Here is a 23,748-nt window from a genome sequence, read left to right on the forward strand (position 1 = left end):
TCTAATCTGATAGTGGTATTGGGGTGGTAGATGTCTAGTCTCATTTATGGCTCTAATCTGATAGTGGTAGTGGGGTGGAGGATGTCTAGTCTCCTTTATGGCTCTAATCTGATAGTGGTAGTGGGGTGGTCGATGTCTAGTCTCCTTTATGGCTCTCATCTGATAGTAGAAGTGGGGTGGTAGATGTCTAGTCTCCCGTATGGCTCTAATCTGGTAGTGGTAGTGGGGTGGTAGATGTCTAGTCTCCCTTATGGCTCTAATCTGATAGTGGTAGTAGGCTGATAGATGTCTAGTCTACTTTATGGCTCTAATCTGATAGTGGTAGATGTCTAGTCTCCTTTATGGCTCTAATCTGATAGTAGTAGTGGGGTGGTAGATGTCTAGTCTCCTTTATGGCTCTAATCTGATAGTGGTAGATGTCTAGTCTCCTTTATGGCTCTAATCTGGTAGTGGTAGTGGGGTGGTAGATATCTAGTCTCCTTTATGGCTCTAATCTGATAGTGGTAGTGGGTTGATAGATGTCTATTCTCCTTTATGGCTCTAATCTGATAGTGGTAGTGTGGTGATAGATGTCTAGTCTCCTTTATGGCTAATCTGATAGTGGTAGTGGCGTGGTAGATGTCTAATCTTCCTTATGGCTCTAATCTGATAGTGGTAGGGGGGTGATAGATGTCTAGTCTCCTTTATGGCTCTAATCTGATAGTGGTAGTGGGGTTTTAGATGTCTATAATCCCTTATGGCTCTAATCTGATAGTGGTAGTGTGGTGATAGATGTCTAGTCTCCTTTATGGCTCTAATCTGATAGTGGCAGTGAGTTGATATATATCTAGTCTCCTTTATGGCTCTAATCTGATAGTGTTAGTGGGGTGGTAGATGTCTAGTCTCCTTTATGGCTCTAATCTGATAGTGGTAGGGGGGTTGTAGATGTCTAGTCTCCTTTATGGCTCTAATCTGATAGTGGTAGTGGGGTTTTAGATGTCTATTCTCCTTTATGGCTCTAATCTGATAGTGGTAGTGGGGTGATAGATGTCTAGTCTCCTTTATGGCTCTAATCTGATAGTGGTAGTGGGGTTTTAGATGTCTAATCTCATTTATGGCTCTAATCTGATAGTGGTAGTGGGATGGAGGATGTCTAGTCTCCTTTATGGCTCTCATCTGATAGTGGTAGTGGGGTGGTCGATGTCTAGTCTCCTTTATGGCTCTCATCTGATAGTAGTAGTGGGGTGGTAGATGTCTAGTCTCCCGTATGGCTCTAATCTGGTAGTGGTAGTGGGGTGGTAGATGTCTAGTCTCCCTTATGGCTCTAATCTGATAGTGGTAGTGGGGTTTTAGATGTCTATTCTCCTTTATGGCTCTAATCTGATAGTGGTAGTGGGGTGATAGATGTCTAGTCTCCTTTATGGCTCTAATCTGATAGTAGTAGTGGGGTGGTAGATGTCTAGTCTCCTTTATGGCTCTAATCTGATAGTGGTAGATGTCTAGTCTCCTTTATGGCTCTAATCTGATAGTGGTAGATGTCTAGTCTCCTTTATGGCTCTAATCTGGTAGTGGTAGTGGGGTGGTAGATGTCTATTCTCCTTTATGGCTCTAATCTGATAGTGGTAGTGTGGTGATAGATGTCTTGTCTCCTTTATGGCTAATCTGATAGTGGTAGTGGCGTGGTAGATGTCTAATCTTCCTTATGGCTCTAATCTGATAGTGGTAGGGGGGTTGTAGATGTCTAGTCTCCTTTATGGCTCTAATCTGATAGTGGTAGTGGGGTTTTAGATGTCTATTCTCCTTTATGGCTCTAATCTGATAGTGGTAGTGGGGTGATAGATGTCTAGTCTCCTTTATGGCTCTAATCTGATAGTAGTAGTGGGGTGGTAGATGTCTAGTCTCCTTTATGGCTCTAATCTGATAGTGGTAGATGTCTAGTCTCCTTTATGGCTCTAATCTGGTAGTGGTAGTGGGGTGGTAGATATCTAGTCTCCTTTATGGCTCTAATCTGATAGTGGTAGTGGGTTGATAGATGTCTATTCTCCTTTATCGCTCTAATCTGATAGTGGTAGTGTGGTGATAGATGTCTTGTCTCCTTTATGGCTAATCTGATAGTGGTAGTGGCGTGGTAGATGTCTAATCTTCCTTATGGCTCTAATCTGATAGTGGTAGGGGGGTTGTAGATGTCTAGTCTCCTTTATGGCTCTAATCTGATAGTGGTAGTGGGGTTTTAGATGTCTATTCTCCTTTATGGCTCTAATCTGATAGTGGTAGTGGGGTGATAGATGTCTAGTCTCCTTTATGGCTCTAATCTGATAGTGGTAGTGGGGTTTTAGATGTCTATTCTCCTTTATGGCTCTAATCTGATAGTGGTAGTGGGGTGATAGATGTCTAGTCTTCTTTATGGCTCTAATCTGATAGTGGTAGTGGGGTGGTAGATGTCTAGTCTCCCTTATGGCTCTAATCTGATAGTGGTTGTAGGCTGATAGATGACTAGTCTACTTTATGGCTCTAATCTGATAGTGGTAGTGGGGTGGTAGATGTCTAGTCTCCCTTATGGCTCTAATCTGATAGTGGTAGGGGGGTTGTAGATGTCTAGTCTCCTTTATGGCTCTAATCTGATAGTGGTATTGGGATGGTAGATGTCTAGTCTCCTTTATGGCTCTAATCTGGTAGTGGTAGTGTGGTGATAGATGTCTAGTCTCCTTTATGGCTCTAATCTGATAGTGGCAGTGAGTTGATATATATCTAGTCTCCTTTATGGCTCTAATCTGATAGTGTTAGTGGGGTGGTAGATGTCTATTCTCCTTTATGGCTCTAATCTGATAGTGGTAGTGGGGTGGTAGATGTCTAGTCTCCTTTATGGCTCTAATCTGATAGTGGTAGTGGGGTTTTAGATGTATATTCTCCTTTATGGCTCTAATCTGATAGTGGTAGTGGGGTGATAGATATCTAGTCTCCTTTATGGCTCTAATCTGATAGTGGTAGTGGTGTGGTAGATGTCTAGTCTCCTTTATGGCTCTAATCTGATAGTGGTAGATGTCTAGTCTCATTTATGGCTCTAATCTGATAGTGGTAGTGGGGTGAAGGATGTCTAGTCTCCTTTATGGCTCTAATCTGATAGTGGTAGTGGGGTGGTCGATGTCTAGTCTCCTTTATGGCTCTCATCTGATAGTAGTAGTGGGGTGGTAGATGTCTAGTCTCCCATATGGCTCTAATCTGGTAGTGGTAGTGGGGTGGTAGATGTCTAGTCTCCCTTATGGCTCTAATCTGATAGTGGTAGTGGGGTGGTAGATGTCTAGTCTCCTTTATGGCTCTAATCTGATAGTGGTAGATGTCTAGTCTCCTTTATGGCTCTAATCTGATAGTGGTAGTGGGGTGGTAGATGTCTAGTCTCCTTTATGGCTCTAATCTGATAGTGGTAGATGTCTAGTCTCCTTTATGGCTCTAATCTGGTAGTGGTAGTGGGGTGGTAGATATCTAGTCTCCTTTATGGCTCTATTCTGATAGTGGTAGTGGGTTGATAGATGTCTATTCTCCTTTATGGCTCTAATCTGATAGTGGTAGTGTGGTGATAGATGTCTAGTCTCATTTATGGCTAATCTGATAGTGGTAGTGGCGTGGTAGATGTCTAATCTTCCTTATGGCTCTAATCTGATAGTGGTAGGGGGGTTGTAGATGTCTAGTCTCCTTTATGGCTCTAATCTGATAGTGGTAGTGGGGTTTTAGATGTCTATTCTCCTTTATGGCTCTAATCTGATAGTGGTAGTGGGGTGGTAGATGTCTAGTCTCCTTTATGGCTCTAATCTGATAGTGGTAGTGGGGTGGTCGATGTCTAGTCTCCTTTATGGCTCTCATCTGATAGTAGTAGTGGGGTGGTAGATGTCTAGTCTCCCGTATGGCTCTAATCTGGTAGTGGTAGTGGGGTGGTAGATGTCTAGTCTCCTTTATGGCTCTAATCTGATAGTGGTAGTAGGGTGATAGATGTCTAGTCTACTTTATGGCTCTAATCTGATAGTGGTAGTGGGGTGGTAGATGTCTAGTCTCCTTTATGGCTCTAATCTGATAGTGGTAGATGTCTAGTCTCCTTTATGTCTCTAATCTGATAGTGGTAGTGGGGTTGTAGATGTCTAGTCTCCTTTATGGCTCTAATCTGATAGTGGTAGTGGGGAAATAGATGTCTCCTTTATGGCTCTAATCTGATAGTGGCAGTGGGTTGATAGATATCTAGTCTCCTTTATGGCTCTAATCTGATAGTGGCAGTGGGGTGGTAGATGTCTAGTCTCCTTTATGGCTCTAATCTGATAGTGGTAGTGGGGTTTTAGATGTCTAGTCTCCTTTATGGCTCTAATCTGATAGTGGTAGTGGGGTGGTAGATGTCTAGTCTCCTTTATGGCTCTAATCTGATAGTGGTAGTGGGGTTTTAGATGTATATTCTCCTATTTGGCTCTAATCTGATAGTGGTAGTGGGGTGATAGATGTCTAGTCTCCTTTATGGCTCTAATCTGATAGTGGTAGATGTCTAGTCTCCTTTATGGCTCTAATCTGATAGTGGTATTGGGGTGGTAGATGTCTAGTCTCATTTATGGCTCTAATCTGATAGTGGTAGTGGGGTGAAGGATGTCTAGTCTCCTTTATGGCTCTAATCTGATAGTGGTAGTGGGGTGGTCGATGTCTAGTCTCCTTTATGGCTCTCATCTGATAGTAGTAGTGGGGTGGTAGATGTCTAGTCTCCCGTATGGCTCTAATCTGGTAGTGGTAGTGGGGTGGTAGATGTCTAGTCTCCCTTATGGCTCTAATCTGATAGTGGTAGTGGGGTGGTAGATGTCTAGTCTCCTTTATGGCTCTAATCTGATAGTGGTAGATGTCTAGTCTCCTTTATGGCTCTAATCTGGTAGTGGTAGTGGGGTGGTAGATATCTAGTCTCCTTTATGGCTCTAATCTGATAGTGGTAGTGGGTTAATAGATGTCTATTCTCCTTTATGGCTCTAATCTGATAGTGGTAGTGTGGTGATAGATGTCTAGTCTCCTTTATGGCTCTAATCTGATAGTGGCAGTGGGTTGATAGATATCTAGTCTCCTTTATGGCTCTAATCTGATAGTGGTAGTGGGTTGATAGATGTCTATTCTCCTTTATGGCTCTAATCTGATAGTGGTAGGGGGGTTGTAGATGTCTAGTCTCCTTTATGGCTCTAATCTGATAGTGGTAGTGGGGTTTTAGATGTCTAGTCTCCTTTATGGCGCTAATCTGATAGTGGTAGTGGGGTTTTAGATGTCTATTCTCCTTTAAGGCTCTAATCTGATAGTGGTAGTGGGGTGACAGATGTCTCCTTTATGGCTCTAATCTGATAGTGGCAGTGGGTTGATAGATATCTAGTCTCCTTTATGGCTCTAATCTGATAGTGGCAGTGGGGTGGTAGATGTCTAGTCTCCTTTATGGCTCTAATCTGATAGTGGTAGTGGGGTTTTAGATGTCTATTCTCCTTTATGGCTCTAATCTGATAGTGGTAGTGGGGTGATAGATGTCTAGTCTCCTTTATGGCTCTAATCTGATAGTGGTAGTGGGGTTTTTTATGCCTATTCTCCTTTATGGCTCTAATCTGATAGTGGTAGTGGGGTGGTAGATGTCTAGTCTCCCTTATGGCTCTAATCTGATAGTGGTAGTAGGCTGATAGATGTCTAGTCTACTTTATGGCTCTAATCTGATAGTGGTAGTGGGGTGGTAGATGTCTAGTCTCCTTTATGGCTCTAATCTGATAGTGGTAGATGTCTAGTCTCCTTTATGGCTCTAATCTGATAGTGGTAGTGGGGTTTTAGATGTCTATTCTCCTTTATGGCTCTAATCTGATAGTGGTAGTGGGGTTTTAGATGTCTATTCTCCTTTATGGCTCTAATCTGATAGTGGTAGTGGGGTGGTAGATGTCTAGTCTCCTTTATGGCTCTAATCTGATAGTGGTAGATGTCTAGTCTCCTTTATGGCTCTCATCTGATAGTGGTAGTGGGGTGGTAGATGTCTAGTCTCCTTTATGGCTCTAATCTGATAGTGGTAGATGTCTAGTCTCCTTTATGGCTCTAATCTGATAGTGGTAGTGGGGTTTTAGATGTCTATTCTCCTTTATGGCTCTAATCTGATAGTGGTAGTGGGGTGGTAGATGTCTAGTCTCCCTTATGGCTCTAATCTGATAGTGGTAGTAGGCTGATAGATGTCTAGTCTACTTTATGGCTCTAATCTGATAGTGGTAGTGGGGTGGTAGATGTCTAGTCTCCTTTATTGCTCTAATCTGATAGTGGTAGATGTCTAGTCTCCTTTATGGCTCTCATCTGATAGTGGTAGTGGGGTGGTAGATGTCTAGTCTTCTTTATGGCTCTAATCTGATAGTGGTAGATGTCTAGTCTCCTTTATGGCTCTAATCTGATAGTGGTATTGGGGTGGTAGATGTCTAGTCTCATTCATGGCTCTAATCTGATAGTGGCAGTGAGTTGAAATATATCTAGTCTCCTTTATGGCTCTAATCTGATAGTGTTAGTGGGGTGGTAGATGTCTAGTCTCCCTTATGGCTCTAATCTGATAGTGGTAGTAGGCTGATAGATGTCTAGTCTACTTCATGGCTCTAATCTGATAGTGGTAGTGGGGTGGTAGATGTCTAGTCTCCTTTATGGCGCTAATCTGATAGTGGTAGTGGGGTTTTAGATGTCTATTCTCCTTTATGGCTCTAATCTGATAGTGGTAGTGGGGTGGTAGATGTCTAGTCTCCCTTATGGCTCTAATCTGATAGTGGTAGTAGGCTGATAGATGTCTAGTCTACTTTATGGCTCTAATCTGATAGAGGTAGTGGGGTGGTAGATGTCTAGTCTCCTTTATTGCTCTAATCTGATAGTGGTAGATGTCTAGTCTCCTTTATGGCTCTCATCTGATAGTGGTAGTGGGGTGGTAGATGTCTAGTCTCCTTTATTGCTCTAATCTGATAGTGGTAGATGTCTAGTCTCCTTTATGGCTCTAATCTGATAGTGGTAGTGGGGAAATAGATGTCTAGTCTCCTTTATGGCTCTAATCTGATAGTGTTAGTGGGGTGGTAGATGTCTAGTCTCCTTTATGGCTCTAATCTGATAGTGGTAGTGGGGTGGTAGATGTCTAGTCTCCTTTATGGCGCTAATCTGATAGTGGTAGTGGGGTTTTAGATGTCTATTCTCCTTTATGGCTCTAATCTGATAGTGGTAGTGGGGTGGTAGATGTCTAGTCTCCCTTATGGCTCTAATCTGATAGTGGTAGTAGGCTGATAGATGTCTAGTCTACTTTATGGCTCTAATCTGATAGTGGTAGTGGGGTGGTAGATGTCTAGTCTCCTTTATGGCTCTAATCTGATAGTGGTAGATGTCTCATTCATGGCTCTAATCTGATAGTGGTAGGGGGGTTGTAGATGTCTAGTCTCCTTTATGGCTCTAATCTGATAGTGGCAGTGAGTTGAAATATATCTAGTCTCCTTTATGGCTCTAATCTGATAGTGTTAGTGGGGTGGTAGATGTCTAGTCTCCTTTATGGCTCTAATCTGATAGTGGTAGTGGGGTGGAATATGTCTAGTCTCCTTTATGGCTCTAATCTGATAGTGGTAGATGTCTAGTCTCCTTTATGGCTCTAATCTGATAGTGGTATTGGGGTGGTAGATGTCTAGTCTCACTTATGGCTCTAATCTGATAGTGGTAGTAGGCTGATAGATGTCTAGTCTACTTTATGGCTCTAATCTGATAGTGGTAGATGTCTAGTCTCCTTTATGGCTCTAATCTGATAGTGGTAGATGTCTCGTCTCCTTTATGGCTCTAATCTGATAGTGGTAGTGGGGTGGTAGATGTCTAGTCTCCTTTATGGCTCTAATCTGATAGTGGTAGATGTCTAGTCTCCTTTATGGCTCTAATCTGATAGTGGTTTTGGGGTGGTAGATGTCTAGTCTCATTTATGGCTAATCTGATAGTGGTAGTGGCGTGGTAGATGTCTAATCTTCCTTATGGCTCTAATCTGATAGTGGTAGTGGGGTTGTAGATGTCTAGTCTCCTTTATGGCTCTAATCTGATAGTGGTAGTGGGGTTTTAGATGTCTATTCTCCTTTATGGCTCTAATCTGATAGTGGTAGTGGGGTGGTAGATGTCTAGTCTCCTTTATGGCTCTAATCTGATAGTGGTAGTGGGGTGGTCGATGTCTAGTCTCCTTTATGGCTCTCATCTGATAGTAGTAGTGGGGTGGTAGATGTCTAGTCTCCCGTATGGCTCTAATCTGGTAGTGGTAGTGGGGTGGTAGATGTCTAGTCTACTTCATGGCTCTAATCTGATAGTGGTAGTGGGGTGGTAGATGTCTAGTCTCCTTTATGGCTCTAATCTGATAGTGGTAGATGTCTAGTCTCCTTTATGGCTCTAATCTGATAGTGGTAGTGGGGAAATAGATGTCTAGTCTCCTTTATGGCTCTAATCTGATAGTGTTAGTGGGGTGGTAGATGTCTAGTCTCCTTTATGGCTCTAATCTGATAGTGGTAGTGGGGTGGTAGATGTCTAGTCTCCTTTATGGCGCTAATCTGATAGTGGTAGTGGGGTTTTAGATGTCTATTCTCCTTTATGGCTCTAATCTGATAGTGGTAGTGGGGTGACAGATGTCTCCTTTATGGCTCTAATCTGATAGTGGCAGTGGGTTGATAGATATCTAGTCTCCTTTATGGCTCTAATCTGATAGTGGCAGTGGGGTGGTAGATGTCTAGTCTCCTTTATGGCTCTAATCTGATAGTGGTAGTGGGGTTTTAGATGTCTATTCTCCTTTATGGCTCTAATCTGATAGTGGTAGTGGGGTTTTAGATGTCTATTCTCCTTTATGGCTCTAATCTGATAGTGGTAGTGGGGTTTTAGATGTCTTCTCCTTTATGGCTCTAATCTGATAGTGGTAGTGGGGTGATAGATGTCTAGTCTCCTTTATGGCTCTAATCTGATAGTGGTAGTGGGGTTTTAGATGTCTATTCTCCTTTATGGCTCTAATCTGATAGTGGTAGATGTCTAGTCTCCCTTATGGCTCTAATCTGATAGTGGTAGGGGGGTTGTAGATGTCTAGTCTCCTTTATGGCTCTAATCTGATAGTGGTAGTGGGGTTTTAGATATCTAGTCTCCTTTATGGCTCTAATCTGATAGTGGCAGTGGGGTGGTAGATGTCTAGTCTTCTTTATGGCTCTAATCTTATAGTGGTAGATGTCTAGTCTCCTTTATGGCTCTAATCTGATAGTGGTATTGGGGTGGTAGATGTCTAGTCTCATTCATGGCTCTAATCTGATTGTGGTAGTGGGGTGGTAGATGTCTAGTCTCCTTTATGGCTCTAATCTGATAGTGTTAGTGGGGTGGTAGATGTCTAGTCTCCTTTATGGCTCTAATCTGATAGTGGTAGTGGGGTGGTCGATGTCTAGTCTCCTTTATGGCTCTAATCTGATAGTGGTATTGGGGTGGTAGATGTCTAGTCTCACTTATGGCTCTTTTCTGATAGTGGTAGTGGGGTGGTAGATGTCTAGTCTCCCTTATGGCTCTAATCTGGTAGTAGTAGTGGGGTGGTAGATGTCTAGTCTCCCTTATGGCTCTAATCTGGTAGTAGTAGTGGGGTGGTCGATGTCTAGTCTCCCTTATGGCTCTAATCTGGTAGTAGTAGTGGGGTGGTAGATGTCTAGTCTCCCTTATGGCTCTAATCTGATAGTGGTAGTAGGCTGATAGATGTCTAGTCTCCTTTATGTCTCTAATCTGATAGTGGTAGTGGGGTTGTAGATGTCTAGTCTCCTTTATGGCTCTAATCTGATAGTGGTAGTGGGGTTTTAGATGTCTATTCTCCTTTATGGCTCTAATCTGATAGTGGCATTGGGTTGATAGATATCTAGTCTCCTTTATGGCTCTAATCTTATAGTGGTAGTGGGGTGGTAGATGTCTAGTCTCCCTGATGGCTCTCATCTGATAGTAGTAGTGAGGTGGTAGATGTCTAGTCTCCCGTATGGCTCTAATCTGTTAGTGGTAGTGGGGTGGTAGATGTCTAGTCTCCTTTATGGCTCTAATCTGATAGTGGTAGTAGGGTGATAGATGTCTAGTCTACTTTATGGCTCTAATCTGATAGTGGTAGTGGGGTGGTAGATGTCTAGTCTCCTTTATGGCTCTAATCTGATAGTGGTAGATGTCTAGTCTCCTTTATGGCTCTAATCTGATAGTGGTAGTGGGGTTGTAGATGTCTAGTCTCCTTTATGGCTATAATCTGATAGTGGTAGTGGGGTTTTAGATGTCTATTCTCCTTTATGGCTCTAATCTGATGGTGGCAGTGGGTTGATAGATATCTAGTCTCCTTTATGGCTCTAATCTGATAGTGGTAGTGGGGTGGTAGATGTCTAGTCTCCTTTATGGCTCTAATCTGATAGTGGTAGATGTCTAGTCTCCTTTATGGCTCTCATCTGATAGTGGTAGTGGGGTGGTAGATGTCTAGTCTCCTTTATGGCTCTCATCTGATAGTAGTAGTGGGGTGGTAGATGTCTAGTCTCCCGTATGGCTCTAATCTGATAGTGGTAGTGGGGTGATAGATGTCTAGTCTCCCTTATGGCTCTAATCTGATAGTGGCAGTGGGTTGATAGATATCTAGTCTCCTTTATGGCTCTAATCTGATAGTGGTAGTGGGTTGATAGAAGTCTATTCTCCTTTATGGCTCTAATCTGATAGTGGTATTGGGGTGGTAGATGTATAGTCTCATTTATGACTAATCTGATAGTGGTAGTGGGGTGGTAGATGTCTAATCTTCCTTATGGCTCTAATCTGATAGTGGTAGGGGGGTTGTAGATGTCTAGTCTCCTTTATGGCTCTAATCTGATAGTGGTAGTGGGGTTTTAGATGTCTATTCTCCTTTATGGCTCTAATCTGATAGTGGCAGTGGGTTGATAGATATCTAGTCTCCTTTATGGCTCTAATCTGATAGTGGTAGTGTGGTGGTAGATGTCTAGTCTCCTTTATGGCTCAAATCTGATAGTGGTAGTGGGGTGGTAGATATCTAGTCTCCTTTATGGCTCTAATCTGATAGTGGTAGTGGGGTTATAGATGTCTATTCTCCTTTATGGCTCTAATCTGATAGTGGTATTAGGGTGATAGATGTCTAGTCTACTTTATGGCTCTAATCTGATAGTGGTATTAGGGTGATAGATGTCTAGTCTCCCTTATGGCTCTAATCTGATAGTGGTAGGGGGGTTGTAGATGTCTAGTCTCCTTTATGGCTCTAATCTGATAGTGGTAGTGGGGTTTTAGATATCTAGTCTCCTTTATGGCTCTAATCTGATAGTGGCAGTGGGGTGGTAGATGTCTAGTCTTCTTTATGGCTCTAATCTGATAGTGGTAGATGTCTAGTCTCCTTTATGGCTCTAATCTGATAGTGGTATTGGGGTGGTAGATGTCTAGTCTCATTCATGGCTCTAATCTGATTGTGGTAGTGGGGTGGTAGATGTCTAGTCTCCTTTATGGCTCTAATCTGATAGTGTTAGTGGGGTGGTAGATGTCTAGTCTCCTTTATGGCTCTAATCTGATAGTGGTAGTGGGGTGGTCGATGTCTAGTCTCCTTTATGGCTCTAATCTGATAGTGGTATTGGGGTGGTAGATGTCTAGTCTCACTTATGGCTCTTTTCTGATAGTGGTAGTGGGGTGGTAGATGTCTAGTCTCCCTTATGGCTCTAATCTGGTAGTAGTAGTGGGGTGGTAGATGTCTAGTCTCCCTTATGGCTCTAATCTGGTAGTAGTAGTGGGGTGGTCGATGTCTAGTCTCCCTTATGGCTCTAATCTGGTAGTAGTAGTGGGGTGGTAGATGTCTAGTCTCCCTCATGGCTCTAATCTGATAGTGGTAGTAGGCTGATAGATGTCTAGTCTCCTTTATGTCTCTAATCTGATAGTGGTAGTGGGGTTGTAGATGTCTAGTCTCCTTTATGGCTCTAATCTGATAGTGGTAGTGGGGTTTTAGATGTCTATTCTCCTTTATGGCTCTAATCTGATAGTGGCATTGGGTTGATAGATATCTAGTCTCCTTTATGGCTCTAATCTTATAGTGGTAGTGGGGTGGTAGATGTCTAGTCTCCCTTATGGCTCTCATCTGATAGTAGTAGTGAGGTGGTAGATGTCTAGTCTCCCGTATGGCTCTAATCTGTTAGTGGTAGTGGGGTGGTAGATGTCTAGTCTCCTTTATGGCTCTAATCTGATAGTGGTAGTAGGGTGATAGATGTCTAGTCTACTTTATGGCTCTAATCTGATAGTGGTAGTGGGGTGGTAGATGTCTAGTCTCCTTTATGGCTCTAATCTGATAGTGGTAGATGTCTAGTCTCCTTTATGGCTCTAATCTGATAGTGGTAGTGGGGTTGTAGATGTCTAGTCTCCTTTATGGCTATAATCTGATAGTGGTAGTGGGGTTATAGATGTCTATTCTCCTTTATGGCTCTAATCTGATAGTGGCAGTGGGTTGATAGATATCTAGTCTCCTTTATGGCTCTAATCTGATAGTGGTAGTGGGGTGGTAGATGTCTAGTCTCCTTTATGGCTCTAATCTGATAGTGGTAGATGTCTAGTCTCCTTTATGGCTCTCATCTGATAGTGGTAGTGGGGTGGTAGATGTCTAGTCTCCTTTATGGCTCTCATCTGATAGTAGTAGTGGGGTGGTAGATGTCTAGTCTCCCGTATGGCTCTAATCTGATAGTGGTAGTGGGGTGATAGATGTCTAGTCTCCCTTATGGCTCTAATCTGATAGTGGCAGTGGGTTGATAGATATCTAGTCTCCTTTATGGCTCTAATCTGATAGTGGTAGTGGGTTGATAGATGTCTATTCTCCTTTATGGCTCTAATCTGATAGTGGTATTGGGGTGGTAGATGTATAGTCTCATTTATGACTAATCTGATAGTGGTAGTGGGGTGGTAGATGTCTAATCTTCCTTATGGCTCTAATCTGATAGTGGTAGGGGGGTTGTAGATGTCTAGTCTCCTTTATGGCTCTAATCTGATAGTGGTAGTGGGGTTTTAGATGTCTATTCTCCTTTATGGCTCTAATCTGATAGTGGTAGTGGGGTGATAGATGTCTAGTCTCCTTTATGGCTCTAATCTGATAGTGGTAGTGGGGTGGTAGATGTCTAGTCTCCTTTATGGCTCTAATCTGATAGTGGTAGTGGGGTGGTCGATGTCTAGTTTCCTTTATGGCTCTAATCTGATAGTGGTAGTGGGGTTTTAGATGTCTATTCTCCTTTATGGCTCTAATCTGATAGTGGTAGTGGGGTGATAGATGTCTCCTTTATGGCTCTAATCTGATAGTGGCAGTGGGTTGATAGATATCTAGTCTCCTTTATGGCTCTAATCTGATAGTGGTAGTGTGGTGGTAGATGTCTAGTCTCCTTTATGGCTCAAATCTGATAGTGGTAGTGGGGTGGTAGATATCTAGTCTCCTTTATGGCTCTAATCTGATAGTGGTAGTGGGGTTATAGATGTCTATTCTCCTTTATGGCTCTAATCTGATAGTGGTATTAGGGTGATAGATGTCTAGTCTACTTTATGGCTCTAATCTGATAGTGGTAGTGGGGTGGTAGATGTCTAGTCTCCTTTATGGCTCTAATCTGATAGTGGTAGATGTCTAGTCTCCTTTATGGCTCTAATCTGATAGTGGTAGTGGGGTTGTAGATGTCTATTCTCCTTTATGGCTCTAATCTGATAGTGGCAGTGGGTTGATAGATATCTAGTCTCCTTTATGGCTCTAATCTGATAGTGGTAGTGGGGTGGTAGATGTCTAGTCTCCCGTATGGCTCTAATCTGGTAGTGGTAGTGGGGTGGTAGATGTCTAGTCTCCCTTATGGCTCTAATCTGATAGTGGCAGTGGGTTGATAGATATCTAGTCTCCTTTATGGCTCTAATCTGATAGTGGTAGTGGGTTGATAGATGTCTATTCTCCTTTATGGCTCTAATCTGATAGTGGTAGTGGGGTGGTAGATGTCTAATCTTCCTTATGGCTCTAATCTGATAGTGGTAGGGGGGTTGTAGATGTCTAGTCTCCTTTATGGCTCTAATCTGATAGTGGTAGTGGGGTTTTAGATGTCTATTCTCCTTTATGGCTCTAATCTGATAGTGGTAGTGGGGTGATAGATGTCTAGTCTCCTTTATGGCTCTAATCTGATAGTGGTAGTGGGGTGGTAGATGTCTAGTCTCCTTTATGGCTCTAATCTGATAGTGGTAGTGGGGTGGTCGATGTCTAGTTTCCTTTATGGCTCTAATCTGATAGTGGTAGTGGGGTTTTGGATGTCTATTCTCCTTTATGGCTCTAATCTGATAGTGGTAGTGGGGTGATAGATGTCTCCTTTATGTCTCTAATCTGATAGTGGCAGTGGGTTGATAGATATCTAGTCTCCTTTATGGCTCTAATCTGATAGTGGTAGTGGGGTGGTAGATGTCTAGTCTCCTTTATGGCTCAAATCTGATAGTGGTAGATGTCTAGTCTCCTTTATGGCTCTAATCTGATAGTGGTAGGGGGGTGGTAGATGTCTAGGCTCCTTTATGGCTCTAATCTGATAGTGGTAGTTGGGTTTTAGATGTCTATTCTCCTTTATGGCTCTAATCTGATAGTGGTAGTGGGGTGATAGATGTCTAGTCTCCTTTATGGCTCTAATCTGATCAGTGGAATGATAGATATCTAGTCTCCTTTATGGCTCTAATCTGATAGGGGTAGTGGGGTGGTAGATGTCTAGTCTCCTTTATGGCTCTAATCTGATAGTGGTAGATGTCTAGTCTCCTTTATGGCTCTAATCTGATAGTGGCAGTGGGTTGATAGATGTCTAGTCTCCTTTATGGCTCTAATCTGATAGTGGTAGTGGGGTGGTAGATGTCTAGTCTCCTTTATGGCTCTAATCTGATAGTGGTAGTGGGGTGATAGATGTCTAGTCTCCTTTATGGCTCTAATCTGATAGTGGCAGTGGAATGATAGATATCTAGTCTCCTTTATGGCTCTAATCTGATAGTGGTAGTGGGGTGGTAGATGTCTAGTCTCCTTTATGGCTCTAATCTGATAGTGGTAGATGTCTAGTCTCCTTTATGGCTCTAATCTGATAGTGGCAGTGGGGTGGTAGATGTCTAGTCTCCCGTATGGCTCTAATCTGGTAGTGGTAGTGGGGTGGTAGATGTCTAGTCTCCCTTATGGCTCTAATCTGATAGTGGCAGTGGGTTGATAGATATCTAGTCTCCTTTATGGCTCTAATCTGATAGTGGTAGTGGGTTGATAGATGTCTATTCTCCTTTATGGCTCTAATCTGACAGTGGTATTGGGGTGGTAGACGTCTAGTCTCATTTATGGCTAATCTGATAGTGGTAGTGGGGTGGTAGATGTCTAATCTTCCTTATGGCTCTAATCTGATAGTGGTAGGGGGGTTGTAGATGTCTAGTCTCCTTTATGGCTCTAATCTGATAGTGGTAGTGGGGTTTTAGATGTCTATTCTCCTTTATGGCTTTAATCTGATAGTGGTAGTGGGGTGATAGATGTCTAGTCTCCTTTATGGCTCTAATCTGATAGTGGTAGTGGGGTGGTAGATGTCTAGTCTCCTTTATGGCTCTAATCTGATAGTGGTAGTGGGGTGGTCGATGTCTAGTTTCCTTTATGGCTCTAATCTGATAGTGGTAGTGGGGTGATAGATGTCTCCTTTATGTCTCTAATCTGATAGTGGCAGTGGGTTGATAGATATCTAGTCTCCTTTATGGCTCTAATCTGATAGTGGTAGTGGGGTGGTAGATGTCTAGTCTCCTTTATGGCTCTAATCTGATAGTGGTAGTTGGGTTTTAGATGTCTATTCTCCTTTATGGCTCTAATCTGATAGTGGTAGTGGGGTGATAGATGTCTAGTCTCCTTTATGGCTCTAATCTGATCAGTGGAATGATAGATATCTAGTCTCCTTTATGGCTCTAATCTGATAGGGGTAGTGGGGTGGTAGATGTCTAGTCTCCTTTATGGCTCTAATCTGATAGTGGCAGTGGGTTGATAGATGTCTAGTCTCCTTTATGGCTCTAATCTGATAGTGGTAGTGGGGTGATAGATGTCTAGTCTCCTTTATGGCTCTAATCTGATAGTGGCAGTGGAATGATAGATATCTAGTCTCCTTTATGGCTCTAATCTGATAGTGGTAGTGGGGTGGTAGATGTCTAGTCTCCTTTATGGCTCTAATCTGATAGTGGTAGATGTCTAGTCTCCTTTATGGCTCTAATCTGATAGTGGTAGTGGGGTTGTAGATGTCTAGTCTCCTTTATGGCTCTAATCTGATAGTGGTAGTGGGGTTTTAGATGTCTATTCTCCTTTATGGCTCTAATCTGATAGTGGCAGTGGGTTGATAGATATCTAGTCTCCTTTATGGCTCTAATCTGATAGTGGTAGTGGGGTGGTAGATGTCTAGTCTCCTTTATGGCTCTAATCTGATAGTGGTAGTGGGGTGGTCGATGTCTAGTTTCCTTTATGGCTCTAATCTGATAGTGGTAGTGGGGTGATAGATGTCTCCTTTATGTCTCTAATCTGATAGTGGCAGTGGGTTGATAGATATCTAGTCTCCTTTATGGCTCTAATCTGATAGTGGTAGTGGGGTGGTAGATGTCTAGTCTCCTTTATGGCTCAAATCTGATATTGGTAGATGTCTAGTCTCCTTTATGGCTCTAATCTGATAGTGGTAGTGGGGTGGTAGATGTCTAGTCTCCTTTATGGCTCTAATCTGATAGTGGTAGTTGGGTTTTAGATGTCTATTCTCCTTTATGGCTCTAATCTGATAGTGGTAGTGGGGTGATAGATGTCTAGTCTCCTTTATGGCTCTAATCTGATCAGTGGAATGATAGATATCTAGTCTCCTTTATGGCTCTAATCTGATAGGGGTAGTGGGGTGGTAGATGTCTAGTCTCCTTTATGGCTCTAATCTGATAGTGGCAGTGGGTTGATAGATGTCTAGTCTCCTTTATGGCTCTAATCTGATAGTGGTAGTGGGGTGGTAGATGTCTAGTCTCCTTTATGGCTCTAATCTGATAGTGGTAGTGGGGTGATAGATGTCTAGTCTCCTTTATGGCTCTAATCTGATTGTGGTAGATGTCTAGTCTCCTTTATGGCTCTAATCTGATAGTGGTAGTGGGGTTGTAGATGTCTAGTCTCCTTTATGGCTCTAATCTGATAGTGGTAGTGGGGTGGTAGATGTCTAGTCTCCTTTATGGCTCTAATCTGATAGTGGTAGTGGGGTGGTAGATGTCTAGTCTCCTTTATGGCTCTAATCTGATAGTGGTAGATGTCTAGTCTCCTTTATGGCTCTAATCTGATAGTGGCAGTGGGTTGATAGATGTCTAGTCTCCTTTATGGCTCTAATCTGATAGTGGTATTGGGGTGGTAGATGTCTAGTCTCCTTTATGGCTCTAATCTGATAGTGGTAGTAGGGTGATAGATGTCTAGTCTACTTTATGGCTCTAATCTGATAGTGGTAGTGGGGTGGTAGATGTCTCTACTCCTTTATGGCTCTAATCTGATAGTGGTAGATGTCTAGTCTCCTTTATGGCTCTAATCTGATAGTGGTAGTGGGGTTGTAGATGTCTAGTCTCCTTTATGGCTCTAATCTGATAGTGGTAGTGGGGTTTTAGATGTCTATTCTCCTTTATGGCTCTAATCTGATAGTGGCAGTGGGTTGATAGATATCTAGTCTCCTTTATGGCTCTAATCTGATAGTGGTAGTGGGGTGGTAGATGTCTAGTCTCCTTTATGGCTCTAATCTGATAGTGGTAGATGTCTAGTCTCCTTTATGGCTCTCATCTGATAGTGGTAGTGGGGTGGTAGATGTCTAGTCTCCTTTATGGCTCTAATCTGATAGTGGTAGTGGGGTGATAGATGTCTAGTCTCCCTTATGGCTCTAATCTGATAGTGGCAGTGGGTTGATAGATATCTAGTCTCCTTTATGGCTCTAATCTGATAGTGGTAGTGGGTTGATAGATGTCTATTCTCCTTTATGGCTCTAATCTGATAGTGGTAGTGGGGTTTTAGATGTCTATTCTCCTTTATGGCTCTAATCTGATCAGTGGAATGATAGATATCTAGGCTCCTTTATGGCTCTAATCTGATAGTGGTAGTGGGGTGGTAGATGTCTAGTCTCCTTTATGGCTCTAATCTGATAGTGGTAGATGTCTAGTCTCCTTTATGGCTCTAATCTGATAGTGGCAGTGGGTTGATAGATGTCTAGTCTCCTTTATGGCTCTAATCTGATAGTGGTATTGGGGTGGTAGATGTCTAGTCTCCTTTATGGCTCTAATCTGATAGTGGTAGTGGGGTGATAGATGTCTAGTCTCCTTTATGGCTCTAATCTGATAGTGGTAGATGTCTAGTCTCCTTTATGGCTCTAATCTGATAGTGGTAGTGGGGTGGTAGATGTCTAGTCTCCTTTATGGCTCTAATCTGATAGTGGTAGTAGGGTGATAGATGTCTAGTCTACTTTTGGCTCTAATCTGATAGTGGTAGTGGGGTGATAGATGTCTCCTTTATGGCTCTAATCTGATAGTGGCAGTGGGTTGATAGATATCTAGTCTCCTTTATGGCTCTAATCTGATAGTGGTAGTGGGGTGGTAGATGTCTAGTCTCCTTTATGGCTCAAATCTGATAGTGGTAGATGTCTAGTCTCCTTTATGGCTCTAATCTGATAGTGGTAGTGGGGTGGTAGATGTCTAGTCTCCTTTATGGCTCTAATCTGATAGTGGAAGTGGGGTTTTAGATGTCTATTCTCCTTTATGGCTCTAATCTGATAGTGGTAGTGGGGTGATAGATGTCTAGTCTCCTTTATGGCTCTAATCTGATAGTGGTAGTGGGGTGGTAGATGTCTAGTCTCCTTTATGGCTCTAATCTGATAGTGGTAGTGGGGTGGTCGATGTCTAGTTTCCTTTATGGCTCTAATCTGATAGTGGTAGTGGGGTTTTAGATGTCTATTCTCCTTTATGGCTCTAATCTGATAGTGGTAGTGGGGTGATAGATGTCTAGTCTCCTTTATGGCTCTAATCTGATCAGTGGAATGATAGATATCTAGGCTCCTTTATGGCTCTAATCTGATAGTGGTAGTGGGGTGGTAGATGTCTAGTCTCCTTTATGGCTCTAATCTGATAGTGGTAGATGTCTAGTCTCCTTTATGGCTCTAATCTGATAGTGGCAGTGGGTTGATAGATGTCTAGTCTCCTTTATGGCTCTAATCTGATAGTGGTATTGGGGTGGTAGATGTCTAGTCTCCTTTATGGCTCTAATCTGATAGTGGTAGTGGGGTGATAGATGTCTAGTCTCCTTTATGGCTCTAATCTGATAGTGGTAGATGTCTAGTCTCCTTTATGGCTCTAATCTGATAGTGGTAGTGGGGTGGTAGATGTCTAGTCTCCTTTATGGCTCTAATCTGATAGTGGTAGTAGGGTGATAGATGTCTAGTCTACTTTTGGCTCTAATCTGATAGTGGTAGTGGGGTGGTAGATGTCTAGTCTCCTTTATGGCTCTAATCTGATAGTGGTAGATGTCTAGTCTCCTTTATGGCGCTAATCTGATAGTGGTAGTGGGGTTTTAGATGTCTATTCTCCTTTATGGCTCTAATCTGATAGTGGCAGTGGGTTGATAGATATCTAGTCTCCTTTATGGCTCTAATCTGATAGTGGTAGTGGGGTGGTAGATGTCTAGTCTCCTTTATGGCTCTAATCTGATAGTGGTAGTGGGGTTTTAGATGTCTATTCTCCTTTATGGCTCTAATCTGATAGTGGTAGTGGGGTGATAGATGTCTAGTCTCCTTTATGGCTCTCATCTGATAGTAGTAGTGGGGTGGTAGATGTCTAGTCTCCCGTATGGCTCTAATCTGGTAGTGGTAGTGGGGTGGTAGATGTCTAGTCTCCCTTATGGCTCTAATCTGATAGTGGCAGTGGGTTGATAGATATCTAGTCTCCTTTATGGCTCTAATCTGATAGTGGTAGTGGGTTGATAGATGTCTAGTCTCATTTATGGCTAATCTGATAGTGGTAGTGGGGTGGTAGATGTCTAGTCTCCTTTATGGCTCTAATCTGATAGTGGTAGTGGGGTTTTAGATGTCTATTCTCCTTTATGGCTCTAATCTGATAGTGGTAGGGGGGTTGTAGATGTCTAGTCTCCTTTATGGCTCTAATCTGATAGTGGTAGTGGGGTGGTAGATGTCTAGTCTCCTTTATGGCTCTAATCTGATAGTGGTAGTGGGGTTTTAGATGTCTATTCTCCTTTATGGCTCTAATCTGATAGTGGTAGTGGGGTGATAGATGTCTAGTCTCCTTTATGGCTCTAATCTGATAGTGGCAGTGGGTTGATAGATGTCTAGTCTCCTTTATGGCTCTAATCTGATAGTGGTAGTGGGGTGGTAGATGTCTAGTCTCCTTTATGGCTCTAATCTGATAGTGGTAGTGGGGTGGTCGATGTCTAGTTTCCTTTATTGCTCTAATCTGATAGTGGTAGTGGGGTGATAGATGTCTCCTTTATGGCTCTAATCTGATAGTGGCAGTGGGTTGATAGATATCTATTCTCCTTTATGGCTCTAATCTGATAGTGGTAGTGGGGTGGTAGATGTCTAGTCTAATTTATGGCTCTAATCTGATAGTGGTAGTGGGGTTTTAGATGTCTATTCTCCTTTATGGCTCTAATCTGATAGTGGTAGTGGGGTGATAGATATCTATTCTCCTTTATGGCTCTAATCTGATAGTGGTATTGGGGTGGTAGATGTCTAGTCTCATTTATGGCTAATCTGATAGTGGTAGTGGGGTGGTAGATGTCTAATCTTCCTTATGGCTCTAATCTGATAGTGGTAGGGGTGTTGTAGATGTCTAGTCTCCTTTATGGCTCTAATCTGATAGTGGTAGTGGGGTTTTAGATGTCTATTCTCCTTTATGGCTCTAATCTGAAATTGGTAGTGGGGTGATAGATGTCTAGTCTCCTTTATGGCTCTAATCTGATAGTGGCAGTGGAATGATAGATATCTAGTCTCCTTTATGGCTCTAATCTGATAGTGGTAGTGGGGTGGTAGATGTCTAGTCTCCTTTATGGCTCTAATCTGATAGTGGTAGATGTCTAGTCTCCTTTATGGCTCTAATCTGATAGTGGTAGTGGGGTTGTAGATGTCTAGTCTCCTTTATGGCTCTAATCTGATAGTGGTAGTGGGGTGGTAGATGTCTAGTCTCCTTTATGGCTCTAATCTGATAGTGGTAGTAGGGTGATAGATGTCTAGTCGACTTTATGGCTCTAATCTGATAGTGGTAGTGGGGTGGTAGATGTCTAGTCTCCTTTATGGCTCTAATCTGATAGTGGTAGATGTCTAGTCTCCTTTATGGCTCTAATCTGATAGTGGTAGTGGGGTTGTAGATGTCTAGTCTCCTTTATGGCTCTAATCTGATAGTGGTAGTGGGGTTTTAGATGTCTATTCTCCTTTATGGCTCTAATCTGATAGTGGCAGTGGGTTGATAGATATCTAGTCTCCTTTATGGCTCTAATCTGATAGTGGTAGTGGGGTGGTAGATGTCTAGTCTCCTTTATGGCTCTAATCTGATAGTGGTAGATGTCTAGTCTCCTTTATGGCTCTCATCTGATAGTGGTAGTGGGGTGGTAGATGTCTAGTCTCCTTTATGGCTCTAATCTGATAGTGGTAGTGGGGTTTTAGATGTCTATTCTCCTTTATGGCTCTAATCTGATAGTGGTAGTGGGGTGATAGATGTCTAGTCTCCCTTATGGCTCTAATCTGATAGTGGCAGTGGGGTGGTAGATGTCTAGTCTCCCGTATGGCTCTAATCTGGTAGTGGTAGTGGGGTGGTAGATGTCTAGTCTCCCTTATGGCTCTAATCTGATAGTGGCAGTGGGTTGATAGATATCTAGTCTCCTTTATGGCTCTAATCTGATAGTGGTAGTGGGTTGATAGATGTCTATTCTCCTTTATGGCTCTAATCTGATAGTGGTATTGGGGTGGTAGATGTCTAGTCTCATTTATGGCTAATCTGATAGTGGTAGTGGGGTGGTAGATGTCTAATCTTCCTTATGGCTCTAATCTGATAGTGGTAGGGGGGTTGTAGATGTCTAGTCTCCTTTATGGCTCTAATCTGATAGTGGTAGTGGGGTTTTAGATGTCTATTCTCCTTTATGGCTCTAATCTGATAGTGGTAGTGGGGTGATAGATGTCTAGTCTCCTTTATGGCTCTAATCTGATAGTGGTAGTGGGGTGGTAGATGTCTAGTCTCCTTTATGGCTCTAATCTGATAGTGGTAGTGGGTTGGTCGATGTCTAGTTTCCTTTATGGCTCTAATCTGATAGTGGTAGTGGGGTTTTAGATGTCTATTCTCCTTTATGGCTCTAATCTGATAGTGGTAGTGGGGTGATAGATGTCTCCTTTATGGCTCTAATCTGATGGTGGCAGTGGGTTGATAGATATCTAGTCTCCTTTATGGCTCTAATCTGATAGTGGTTGTGGGGTGGTAGATGTCTAGTCTCCTTTATGGCTCAAATCTGATAGTGGTAGATGTCTAGTCTCCTTTATGGCTCTAATCTGATAGTGGTAGTGGGGTGGTAGATGTCTAGTCTCCTTTATGGCTCTAATCTGATAGTGGTAGTGGGGTGGTCGATGTCTAGTTTCCTTTATGGCTCTAATCTGATAGTGGTAGTGGGGTTTTAGATGTCTATTCTCCTTTATGGCTCTAATCTGATAGTGGCAGTGGGTTGATAGATATCTAGTCTCCTTTATGGCTCTAATCTGATAGTGGTAGTGGGGTGGTAGATGTCTAGTCTCCTTTATGGCTCTAATCTGATAGTGGTAGTTGGGTTTTAGATGTCTATTCTCCTTTATGGCTCTAATCTGATAGTGGTAGTGGGGTGATAGATGTCTAGTCTCCTTTATGGCTCTAATCTGATCAGTGGAATGATAGATATCTAGGCTCCTTTATGGCTCTAATCTGATAGTGGTAGTGGGGTGGTAGATGTCTAGTCTCCTTTATGGCTCTAATCTGATAGTGGTAGATGTCTAGTCTCCTTTATGGCTCTAATCTGATAGTGGCAGTGGGTTGATAGATGTCTAGTCTCCTTTATGGCTCTAATCTGATAGTGGTAGTGGGGTGGTAGATGTCTAGTCTCCTTTATGGCTCTAATCTGATAGTGGCAGATGTATAGTCTCCTTTATGGCTCTAATCTGATAGTGGCAGTGGGTTGATAGATGTCTAGTCTCCTTTATGGCTCTAATCTGATAGTGGTAGTGGGGTGGTCGATGTCTAGTCTCCTTTATGGCTCTCATCTGATAGTAGTAGTGGGGTGGTAGATGTGTAGTCTCCCGTATGGCTCTAATCTGGTAGTGGTAGTGGGGTGGTAGATGTCTAGTCTCCCTTATGGCTCTAATCTGATAGTGGTAGTAGGGTGATAGATGTCTAGTCTCCTTTATGGCTCTATTCTGATAGTGGTAGATGTCTAATCTCCTTTATGGCTCTAATCTGATAGTGGTAGTGGGGTGGTAGATGTCTAGTCTCCTTTATGGCTCTAATCTGATAGTGGTAGATGTCTAGTCTCCTTTATGGCTCTAATCTGGTAGTTGTAGTGGGGTGGTAGATGTCTAGTCTCCTTTATGGCTCTCATCTGATAGTAGTAGTGGGGTGGTAGATGTCTAGTCTCCTTTATGGCTCTAATCTGATAGTGGTAGTGGGGTTTTAGATGTATATTGTCCTTTATGGCTCTAATCTGATAGTGGTAGTGGGGTGATAGATGTC

This window comes from Salvelinus fontinalis, unplaced genomic scaffold, assembly GCF_029448725.1.
Source record: "Salvelinus fontinalis isolate EN_2023a unplaced genomic scaffold, ASM2944872v1 scaffold_0018, whole genome shotgun sequence".
Classification (NCBI taxonomy): Eukaryota; Metazoa; Chordata; class Actinopteri; order Salmoniformes; family Salmonidae; genus Salvelinus; species Salvelinus fontinalis.